The sequence below is a fragment of the Protopterus annectens genome, chromosome 11.part0, assembly GCF_019279795.1.
Source record: "Protopterus annectens isolate FY-2018-M chromosome 11.part0, PAN1.0, whole genome shotgun sequence".
Classification (NCBI taxonomy): Eukaryota; Metazoa; Chordata; order Ceratodontiformes; family Protopteridae; genus Protopterus; species Protopterus annectens.
This window is the reverse complement of record NC_056745.1, coordinates 60,451,292-60,464,137: the sequence shown is the minus strand read 5'-3', so window position 1 is coordinate 60,464,137 and position 12,846 is coordinate 60,451,292. Positions and strand designations below refer to the sequence as shown.

General features: G+C 36.6%; 1 long non-coding RNA gene across 1 annotated transcript; it reads right to left on the bottom strand.

The window, feature by feature from the left end:
* Positions 1 to 2,383: 2,383 nt before the first annotated feature.
* On the bottom strand, positions 2,384 to 9,690 carry LOC122815169. Its single transcript, XR_006366936.1, has 2 exons — positions 6,743 to 9,690; positions 2,384 to 6,709 (listed from the first exon to the last, which is right to left on the bottom strand). It is a non-coding gene; the product is annotated as an uncharacterized LOC122815169 (long non-coding RNA).
* Positions 9,691 to 12,846: the final 3,156 nt, after the last annotated feature.

The following is a 12,846-nucleotide window of genomic DNA, read 5'->3' as shown; positions in this document are numbered from 1 at the left end:
CAGCTCAGTTGGACAATCCCGGTCAACAAATGTAAAATAAATAAATAATAAATAAAAAATGTATTTCCCACAGTTCATTGCACTGTGCCCCATACATTCATTCTGAAGTCTCACTCTGTGTACTGTAGTTTTAAATTTTTTTTTTTCGTTTTTTTTATTCACATTCAAAAAGATTTGTTCTTAACATTTTCAAAATTTTCCAAAAATACAACTATCCTAACATTGCAAAGCACTGCGGGTAATTAAGCTGCAACATAATTGGATGAGCATATTAAGCTAAGCATGTTTGCCAGGAAAAACTATACCCATCAAGTAAAAGAAACTGTGATAGTCTCTCCAAATCAAATGGTGGTAGCTTTCAAATACTGAAACTAACATTCAAACTGTGTAGTACAAATTATATAACTATCTGTTTTAAAGTCTAATTCTTGTTGTGTTTCAAAATTTTACTCCTGGATCTTTTTCTGTTACATTCTAAAGTTGACCAATCATGCTGAAAGTTTCTTGTAGTGTTTAACAGATGAGTATTGCTTTCCATACATTTTTGTACTAAGTGTATCCTCCGCTTAAGTTGCCTAAAGCAGACTTATTTCCTAAAGTCATCGCTTTTCATATCTCTATAGGCACATCATGATCAGAGTCACAACTTTTGACAGTTTCTCGACTATGTAGAATTTTTGTATCATCAATGTTTTGTCTTACAGAATATATTAAAATAGTTTTATTTGCTAGGAGTTAAGGCAAATTTAAAGATATATCATATAATTTGATTTCTATGTAGATACCCTTTTCTTTTTTGGTCAGGCACTCTGTTCAAAATCAGCTGCATGTTAAGTAAGTTGATACATGGACAGAAGACCAGGTAATTGGAATTTTCAGAAACACTTGGATCTACACACACACACACACACACACACACACACACACACACACACACACACACACACACGCACACGCACACACACACACACACACACACACACACACACACACACACACACACACACACACACACACACTGACACGCGCACTCACAGTTCAATTGGTGTACTGTTTTCAAAAATGTAATCTTTTAAAGTAATATACTTTATATGTAATTGCCGGCTTTCCTATATTTTGCTGTGTACAAATCGGATGATATTCTTCCTCAAGGGTCTTAACCTCAAATGACCACTGGTGCTGTATGAGGACAAGCAAACTCAGGCAAGGGCCACAATTTCGAAGACAAAAAGAAATTCAGGCAGCATAGCTAAAAACGTGCTGTTTTGAGGACTGCTTGAAGTCTGAGAGCCGTGAGTTTTTACTGATTGATATCGAAATCCTCAATCACTGCTTTCCTCAAGGAGTCTCTATTTGAGTGGTTTGAAAGTGTTCCCAGTAGGGATCCATTTGTTTTAACAGATTTCCTTTTTTTCAGGCTGGTGTAACTGTGGAGTTACCATATATAGGTTCAAGGCTGTAAGGAAGCGCTTTCCAAACCAGGGGTACAGGACGAGCATTCTTTTTTTTTTTTCACGTTTTTACAGTCTGTTCACCATCATCCATCTTCTGGCCAATTAGCACATTTGTTCCCCTTCACCAGGGTGACAGCTGGTCAGGAGGAAGTGTTATTTATACAGCTGTAAGGGGCAGTTCGTATGTTTTATTCTTTTCTCCTCGGCCCTTGCTGCTCATACTTGGCTAAATGCCATGACTGATATTCAATAGTCCATCCATGGTGGCTATTCCCTTATTTTTGCAAGGGACATTTCTTCCAAACGAGTCTGCTCCTCCCTTTGGAACATGATCAGAAGTGTATCTGGTCTCCTCCTGGAGATCTCACTACCCAGAATGCTTTTAGGTGCATGCAGACCTGTCCCACCCACCAGGGCAGCAGAGCTGACCACATGCCTTCATTCTTCTCCTTCTCTGCTTGGTTCTTTTGGTGACGAGGATGTTAATTGATCCCTGACACTCTTACTTTTATTTCTTTTGTGTGTTAAGATATACTGTTTCAATTGGTATAAATAAGTTGAGGAGTGTGGGGGATTTCCCTCCCTGTCAGGAGTGCTGATGGGCATGCTTGATTTTATTTATTTACTTATTTATTTTCAGGTTTAATTCCTAACCAGTTGTTCTTGGTAAGATACTTCCTCACTACAATTTAACTCAATGAATCATAATAAAAGTCCAGTTAGTTAAGATGGAACATTAATAAAAGAAACATAGCAGTTTTCACAATCACAGTTATTGATTATTGATTTAAAGAGAAGAAAAAGGCACCACTTCTGCTGTTACAGTCATGTCGATATAATTCAACTTTCATTTGGAAATTGGCAAAAGTCAGCTGGCAGTCATTTATTTGATTTTTCTTTTTTAATAAATTAGACAGGTACAGCAGTGCTTTATTTATATAAACTTTAATTAGGAACATTGGCTTTACTTAAGCATATTATACATTGGTTAAGTTTATCTACAATAGTTCTGAAACTGTCAGTTCCAGCCAAATTAATATATATTTATATAGATGTGTAACACTTGACACTTTAAAGGCATTATTTAGATTACCTGATTAGTACAGAAACTGAGTTATTCATCATTTGTAATGCACATGAACATTTTTCTCTTCCACTGTTTTTATATTCACAGCCACAAGTCAATAGAATTTAAAGGCAGTAATCCATTTGGTAAGGAATGTGCATTATTTATCCTAGGTGTTGACAGTGACAGGCTATGTTTAACAAAGATCACACTAAAAACACAGTGCTGTTTGCCCATTTGGCAATCTAGATGGTAAACACACACGCACACAAATGCAAATAACCCGAGTTATTTTGTATTTTACATGTATGCCCTCCTAAAAAAAGACCTCATTATTAAACAAATGCAATATTTCTAAATATATAACATATAAGAAATAATTTTCTACAAATTAATATAACAAACTAAACACGTGTATTAGCATTATTGTCATTGCTAAAACTTATGATTTCACATTATTTATTTATATTTATTGTGTACATTTCATATGTAAAAGTATAATACAAAAGATACAAAGAAAGTTACTAACAAATGATTAAAATAGTGCCTTCAACCTACTGTTGATTTGTGGGAATACTGCAAAACTTGACATTTTCAGTAAACAAAGAATACTTGCAATGTTAATCAAAGCAATGACTTGTACGAAATGAGTTCAGGGTTAAGGCTATACCAGGACAATATCAGGGACACTGGTTCTGCATAGTAACATAATGAATGGGCATTGTGATTACTTGTGTTTGCCACAAGAAAGGAAATTATTAAGAGCTAAATGGCAGGAAGTTTTCAAATCAAAAAGTATGACATACTATTGATTGTTTACCAGGGTACATCTGAAGTGTTGTTGTTTCAATTTTCTAATTTAACTACTGGTAAAGAATTAAAGAATTTTGTAAAAACCTTGTTACATTACCTAAAAAATCCACCAGCAGAGAAAGAAATTTTCCAGGCAGACATAGCTTACTTGTCCCATTCTGTCTAATCATTCTTCTGTCTTTTAAATAAGCTGACAATCCTATCAAAGCTAGAAATGTTTCTTTCTCTTTCTCTCTCTTATATAGGAGACTCTGCTTCTCCAGATAAAGAGACAAGAGACCTATCTAGTTTTATCCAGCATTGTAGTAGTTTGCTTTGACTTTTCAATATTGTGTGTTGCGCTTTATTATATCCCTTCTGCTGATTCTAGAGTGGATGAAGATCCTCCTTAGCACAAACATCAGTCTTAAGAATCAAAGCAATTTATTTACAAGCAAAGGAGTAGTTCTTACAACAGTCTATTAAATGCGGACGTTTCAAAGACGTTTCTCTTCATACTGTTGTAGAAATTTCTGACATTTTCATTTTAAAAGTTCTTTACATGGATAAATCTATGTATCTGTCTTTGCCTCCATCTCAACAGAAGAAAGGTGAACTTTCTCTAATCAGTTTCGGATATTGTAGTATTATAGAACTATTAATCAGAACATATTTCAGAAAGTGCTATTTCATAGCACATAACTCAACAAAATGGTGCTTCACTAATTTCTATTTTTATTTATTTTAGTCTTGTGAGGTATGTCCCGTATGTCATGTTTATTTTTCTGATATCTTTAATTTGTGGAAAAAAATAGGATTCAACAAACTAGGCTCAACTAAGTCAAATTTCATTAACCTAGCAGTGTGCTGAACATTACGACAACAGTTCTATCATATCGGTTTTGTGTAATGTAAATAATGCATCGGATCCCGTGTACAAAATGGGAAAAGGGTGTTGATGCTACTGCCGAGTTAAAATAAGAATGTGAGTCATCTGATTAGTCAATACATTACCTCAAATTGTTGAAATAGCATATATGTGCTCAGAAGTCTTACTTGTTCCCTCCAAAATAGCGTGCAACTGTTTGGGAAGGTATGATTGAATTAAAGCTTAACACAAGGGACTTCTAACATCAGTGCTCACACTACTTTCTGATTTCTGCAGTATGAACAATATCTTTCCTTAGAAAGGCAGCATATTCTATAAAGCAATAACCTGCTGCTTCTGTTGAAATTTTTTAAAATTAGGGCATGGTTTTAATCTCCATTTTTGCATGAATACCTACTATGCATTTGTAAATCTGATCGTCAGCATTTAAAACGGCTAACTTTCCATGGGGCAGTTAATTGTGGTATTCCGTTAACTCATGTTTAATACAATTTGGCATGTCTCTACATAATGAGAGACTGACTCCCTGTCAAATAATACTGACAACATTTGTAGTTTGTCTTTCGGCTTTTCCCGGTTAGGGGTCACCACAGCGGAACTCCTGTCCGCTAGTAATTGGCAGTTGTTTATTTATGGTGTCGAGTTGCCAACCCGACGCCCAACCTTCAACGAAGGCACATCCATTCAACGCATGTCTTTCGAATGCCCACTCGACCGTGGGGAGGACATGCAGACTCCACACAGAAGGCACTCCCAACCCAAGCCGAGAATCGAATGGGAGAACCTGTTGCTGTGAGGCAACAACGATACTGCTGCACCACCGTGGAAATCACTGACAACATTTGTAGTAGTCGATGAAAAACACCACAAATGTGAAACAAAAAAATGACCATAAGACATTGAGATCTGCAGAGATAAATAAATCTGGCAAATAAAAATAGTTCACACAGCAAAAGGTTGTACATAATGAACCCAAGTCTCAACTATATTCTTTACGTGAATCCTGCAAACTTGAAAAAAGTACTGACAATCTTTAGACTTTACATGTTAGTAGATATAAATGTCGGCCTCATGAAGCACTGCCATACATATATCCTAGCATAGTCCATCTAGAAATAGCTACTTGTTTATGACTATCTGGAGGGTATAACTTCTGTAAGATAATCAATGTTGGAAGGCTACACTGTTTGCATGACATACTTGTTTCAAGAATCTAATAACTTGGAGAAGCACAGAGTAGTGAAAACTCTAAGTAACATCCATGATTTTATGATCTGTGGCAAGAGCAGTATAACAAAAATGCAGGAACAGAAGAAGAGGTGCAAGTCTTGTGGGTCTCACTCCTATCCAGGACACGGTTCCATCACCCTTTAACTTAAAAGACTCCAGCTAATGTATTTTATTTATACTAACACCTTTACTAAATGGGGATTTTATTAGCTTTTTTGATAAGTTGATGGGTGGCAAAGTACCATAACAGTTACACCTGTTAACTCACACTGCTTGGTTCCACAGTCTGTGTAGCCCCTCCATACCCACTTGGCTTTTTGCCAGGTGTTTTGGTTTTGGTAGATATCTAGAGATGTGCCATAGGTGAACTAGTGCTCTTCCAGATTGCTAATAAGTCCATGTGTGTACTGTGTGAGAGTGAGTGTTTGCATGTGGAAGTTCTCTGATGGGAGCTGCACTTTGTACAAAGCTAGTTCCTCTGTTGTGTGGCTGGGATATGGCTTCAACACAGCTCTGAAAATCAATTAAGGCAGCAAACGGAGAAAGAATAAATTGTTAGACAAGAAGAGAAAGATTTGTTGTTTGATAGGATGAAAGTGAAAGAAGTGAATCGTGCAAAATGATTTGTGAGGGTAAGTGATTTACACTTGTGTATGTTAACAGCTCCTTACGTACCATCAAATGTCTTGTTTCTATATTAAATGGCTGCTGGACAGATTAAAGCTACAATGCTCAGTATTATCCTGGAATCGTTCCGCTGCCAATGCATCTGCTACCTACAAAACATCTTTCTCTAGTAGTAGAAACCTAGGCTCTCTCAGTTAGTTTGTCTCTATTATTAGTGAAATGGAAACTGGAATGAAGAACATCTTATGACAGACTTGAGGAAATTGTGCTTCATGGAGATGATGCTAAAGCCCTGGAATGTATTGGCTGTGACACTGATGCTGGACGTGGATGGGACATTGGTGGCTGCTGGAAAGGAGAAGATCCACGACTGACTTGAAGAATTATGATATCACAGAATGGGAGGTATGACCCTAACAAGTACTATCTTAGATGATGCTACTATGAGGACAAATGGCTATTTTTTGCTCTGACTACAAGTGGTCATCAGATCATGCTTCTCTCGCACTTCCTCTAAATGACCTGTTTATTCCACTCAGAGGCGACAGCCCTATGATCCATTTATTCTTCCTTGGGGTGGAGATCAAATGGTGCACAAGGTCTGCCATCATATAGCATGTGCAGCTTGGGTGGGGACTCGTAAGACTTAACCTACTACACATGCTCACAATGTGCCCTCTTAACCTACTACACATGCTCACAATGCGCCCTCTTAAGACTTAACCTACTACACATGCTCACAATGCGCCCTCTTAAGACTTAACCTACTACACATGCTCACAATGCGCCCTCTTAAGACTTAACCTACTACACATGCTCACAATGCCCTCTTAAGACTTAACCTACTACACATGCTCACAATGCCCTCTTAAGACTTAACCTACTACACATGCTCACAATGCGCCCTCTTAAGACTTAACCTACTACACATGCTCACAATGCGCCCTCTTAAGACTTAACCTACTACACATGCTCACAATGCGCCCTCTTAAGACTTAACCTACTACACATGCTCACAATGCGCCCAAGTCAGTGGACATGGGTGATGGACATGCCTTCTGCATTGATGAGAGATGGCTCACATTTAGCTCTGCTCTGTACACAGACAAGTACCTCTGGTGATCTCCAGTCTGCAATGAGGATTCTAGCTGGTGTTTGCACTTCAGAAATGTACACCCCCAAAACTTTCCACAGAGAGAGAGGCGAGTATGCCTCAACATAGATAACTGGAAAGATACATCCACCTTTACACTAAAGAAAATACTTTACAATGGCTGTTCAATGGTCTAGTATACCAGACACTGACTAAAACAAAAATATAACCCATGAAAACATGAACAGGAATAATTCAAAATAAATATGTACAACATTATTAAAGCGCATTTTGGCCTTGTTGTGCATTTTAAAACATAATTTGTTCACAGTTTGCAAATTGGATTTTGCCATTTCTCTGCCATGGTAAACCAGTGTTCCTGGACATTTTCCATAAGAAAGAACATTATGTGACATGATTTTTCATATAATGTATTTGTTAGCTGCATATGGCTGCATTTGGTTGATGCTTAAAAATCTGAAAATAACTAGTTTTACAGTAGAACATAACTACACAGAATCAGATCTAAAAGATAAAACCCACCTCTATTCAGCTAGCAAAGTTGTGCTACTAAAATGTCATTCAAAGCGAGTATTTCTTAAAGCATTAGATATAGCACTATTGCATGAGCTAGCCAACTCAATATGACTGCATTTCATTACAATCATACTCAAACTAAAGTCTGAATAAGTCATATAAAAGAAATACATATTTTTTCACAGCAACTTGGAATACTGACACAGTCAGAACAAAAACCCTTACAATATTCCACCACTTTCAATTACAGTAATCTCTGACAAACCTTTTGAAAAAGTCAGTCCATAAATGTATTTAATTATTTTTTTCTTTCTTTCTTTCTTTATGCCATATAAACAAATCTACAAACGTCATTATTAAAAACAACATTCTAAACACAAATAACATGGACACTTTAATTTATAGGCATATAAGCTTTATCTCAGTAATAGGGCAATAAAGTAATCAGTCACTTTTAAAATAAATAACTGTTATGTACTCAGTGAGACTGATTTACACTTCATGCATTGGCATGGATTTATAGCAGGAAAGTGGTGTCTGATAGATCTGACTAGGTGACCACAGTAATAGACAAGACAAGGCCTGGCTTTGAAACTTTGTGGACTACTACAATGGATTTAACAAGAGTGCCACAACAAAATTAACAATATAAGTTAATCAAAATGGGAAAAGTGGAGGAGATGTAATTTGTTCCTGGGTGGTATATGAGGTAAGAAACTGAATGGCAAGACAGAAGTGCAGAGTTATTATAAATGCAGTGTACTTTGAGGAAATGGGGCTAATACACCACCAGGTAACTTCAGATAAAGTTATATGATGGGCAAATATGTCTTTCCATGTGATTTTCGATGAACTGTAGGAAGGCCAGCTGACAATTTGTAAGTTAAAATAGGAGTTTGTCCTAAGTCTGAAAGAATTGTAAGGAGAATGATAACTTACAGTCAGCATAATGAAGTCCAGTGCAAAGTCTCCTGAAAAGCAAAAACCAGTGCAATCAACTCACAGTATAAATGTATGAAAATAGAACAATACCAGGAGTCATCACAAATTGCCATGTCAAAATAAGGCAACAATAGAAAAGACAGGGCAGAAAACATAATCTGGGGTTGCGTCAGACATCAGCATTACCAGAATAGACAGGAATGATGTCACACGTCAGTACAGTGCTCTGTACGAAATGTTTAAAGTTAAACAGCTCAACTGCACAGGGAAAGGGATGGGTTGGCTGGGTAAACTAGTCTTTAGCTAATCAAATGATGCCATCTGTAAAACTGTGCATGTGCTTTTTGGGATACAGGCAAACAGTGGTTCGGGAATCTACTTAGGAGAAGAGAACCTGTCTGTAAGTGAAATATATTACAAGGTGCTGCTGTCAACAAGGCAGTAACAAATGTGCCTTCTATGGAGGAATCAAATGCCTCTCTAAATGTAAGCACCAATGCAGTTAAATACATTTTTGAAAGTGAGGTGACTGTCATGTTGAAATGCATATCATTATCTGTTTACATTTGCCAGAAAAAATCTTTTGGGTAGGAGTTTATTACTTTTCAATGCCTGAATTCATTTATTGATTGAATTACATTTGATTATTGGGAAGATCTCCCTGAGTCATTAAAGACCCCTTTTCAACAAAGGTCCAGGTAGAAAAGCTCCATAATGTACTTCAATCTTCTTTCCTTGTGTAACATAAAAGAAATCCCTGATATCTTTAAATGGCAAAATATACATTGCACTAGCAATCTTTGTTGGGAGTCATGCCAGACAGAGATGGCATGCTTGCATCTGTCCAGATTTCTGCAGAATGTCCAGATTTTTGCCTCATATTTTTGGTTTGTTCCTCCTAAAATCTGGGGATTTCTGGCATATCTTTGAGTACTGAAATCATCATAGAACAATAGACCTTTGAGTTTCAGACTTCATATCATTCAGAAAATGTTTGGTAACACAAAACCTGGTATTCTGGTAACTTTCTAAGTTTATAAAACAGTTCTTAAAATCTGTCCCTGATTTAAGAATTTGTCCCCCCATTATTTTTATTTTTTTGTTCTGGAATCCATGAATTTAGAGGTTGAGAAGTATGTGTCAAAATTATTTGAATAACATAGGGACATTAATTTACTAATTGGTATTAGTTGTCAAAATTGTGATCATTCATTTATAAAATAAAAGGCTGGGTATTGCCATATGCATTAAGGATCATTCATTTGTAAAATAAAAGTCTGGGTACTGTCATATGCGCTAAGGATCATTAATTTATAAAATAAAAGTCTGGGTACTGCCATATGCATGAACGATCATTCATTTATAAAATAAAAGTCTGGGTACTGCCATATGCACTAAGGATCATTCATTTATAAAATAAAAGTCTGGGTACTGCCATATTCGCTAAGGCCCTGGCATGTTTACCCAGTGCTCACTATTAAGCATTTTAAAATATGCATTATATAAAACAATCATTTTAAAAGTTTAATTTAAACAGAATGCATTTCCTTTTACCTAGATTTAAATATATTGTTGCCCTGCAGTACACAGTGAGCAGAATTTATCTGATTTACTCTATGTAATGACAACTGGTTGTATTTTTCAAAATTATTGACAAAAGTCAACAGGAAGTAACAACAAATGAAAAAAAAAACAATGAGGGTAAGAGAGTGAAAACTAGGATGTGCAGGCACCTGCACTTGGATTAGATCAAAAATGTAAGTGGGAATTAATCTTTAGATGACACAAACATTTGTAACACATTAATGGAAAATGTAGAGTTTAGAGGTACCTAAGGAACATGCAGTCAGGTTAGGAAAATGTACAGAATTATTGTGGAATTTATTTGACAAGATACCATGCAGTGTATCTAAAAAACATAACAGAAGAGAACAGCAGGGTGGGGACACATTAAGTACAACAAAATTGAAAATTCCAATGCATAAGGACAATTTGTAATGGAAAAATGCAAGACAGTAATTATACCACTCTGCAATCAGGTAGTGAAATGTAGCCTGAAGTAATGTTTGCAGCCCTGGAGTCCCAGCTATTTATATATATATGACCACTGAAAGGACAGAGGAAGCTAACCAAAGTGTGCAGAGTATATACCAGTGGCTGTGAGAAGTTAAAAGCAGCATAATATAAGCTTCTCAACAGATGGAAATTGAAGTTGCATCCCAACAATGGAATTAGCAGCCCTGGAACTCTACATTTCCCAAATCAAAAATGGAAGGCTGATGGCCAAAGCTGTAGCTACCTTCTCTGAACTGGCACCTTGGGCAGTTTCGCAGGATAACACTTCCACGACCCAAAGTTGAGGACCACAAAAAATCTGATATTCAGGACCAGAAGAGAAAAAGTGCAGCAAAGAGTATTATTTAGGACTTTGTTACAGTTACAGAGCCTACCAGTGACTAACACACATACATATTAATTTATTTAAACAGCTAACAGATGCTGCTACTGCTGGTCAAATGAACAGATGCCACTACTGCACTTTTACATAATCAGCATTGCTGACCGCATCCTCTAACAGCTTGCACTTGGGTATTAGCTGCCTTCACCCCATCCTTGTCATGAGACCCCACTCTGATGACAATGGTCAGTTTCTTGCTGTACATGTTTTGTCCTTGCCGTTCCAGATAACATGGATTCAGCTAGCAGACTGGACAATGAAGAAGTCAGTAAGCAAGACATTTTAGTGAGCTGCTTGCCTGTCCAGTGGACAAGCAGCTGTCAGATGCGCCATTCAAAGAGCATGACTTGGCCAAAGACCCAATAGCGTGTTTTCCCAAGCAGAGACTTATAGGAATGAATTTGAGAAACCACACGACCACAAGCTGCTCAAAGGAAATGTACCTTGCCTGCTAACTGAAAATAGGTAAGTAGTTAGGAATGTTCAGAAATCTACTCACTTCCAGCAAGAAGTCAGGCATGTTGCTTGGCTCTTGTCCCTCCCTCTCTCTCTCCCCTGCCAAAGCGGAACGGCAGACGAGTAAATTAGTTAATCTGGCACATGGTTAAATCATCAAAATGTGAGGAATAGAAGAATGCAATGAAAGCTATGAAGAGTGAGGAAGAGTACTTAAAAAAGGAAAGATGGTTGTACTGAAATCAAAGTAGTGATGTTAAAATAAAAGAAGATTGGACTGGACAGCAATTTATAGTGAGTGATGATACAAATAAGAACTTTTTAATGAAGATTAAAACTGGCAAGATATGCTGGTCAGAGGGCCTTATTCTGTCTTTGTGGTCCAAGTCTGTCTGGTAAGTAACTTAGTTTATTGGCAAAAAGCTTCAAATACATATACATTCACTCTGTGCTGCAAAACAAACATTTTCAAATTCTAAACATAGAAGAAACAGAAATTATCAATCCCCCAGTAAAATTATTTCAATCTTCGACAGGAATGCCCATTAATATCTTAACATGTTTAGTGCACATACAGGTTTCACAACAAACAATTATTTTATAACTTTGAATCATCAATGTCTTTTTTCATTTTTTTTACTTGTTGTAACATACATTAATAATTTATTAATCTCAGAAATATCAAAACTAAAGAAATGGACTTCCACCTAGGTCTATGCCCTTTTGTTTATTTTGTGTGTTCACAAGTTATCATTTAAAGAAAAAAATACGAATCATATGTAAAATGCATTGGCAGTACAGTGTCTCAGGTAAGCTCCCTTTCTCACACCTCCAGAGTCTGGGGTTCAATTCTGACTTCCAGTCGCCATGACTGTGTGGAGTTTGTATGTTCTTCTATCTGCTTGGGATTTTTCTGGTAATATGGTGTCCTCCCATCTCCATTAAACATGCTTGTTGACTAACTGTACCTTGCCATTCTAGTCCAGCTTGCGGCTGAAAAAGCATCTATGGACCAGTCCACTTACCTGATTAACAAATGATAAAATTTGAAAAAAAATGTTGTGTAATTACTCCTGATCTGGAACTGCAATTTAAACAGTAGATAATAAAGAATTCTGTCATTAGTTTCCACCATGAAAGGGTAACTCTCTTGGGCATGAACTCAAATAAAATTTTGATTGAGAAGGGAATATTATTTAAAGATGGCACAAGGCAGAACAACAATGTAGTTGTTTTGAATATTATAAACTGTATTGCCTGCTATTAGTAGATTCTTGCAGTACAAATACCGAGATCATCTGA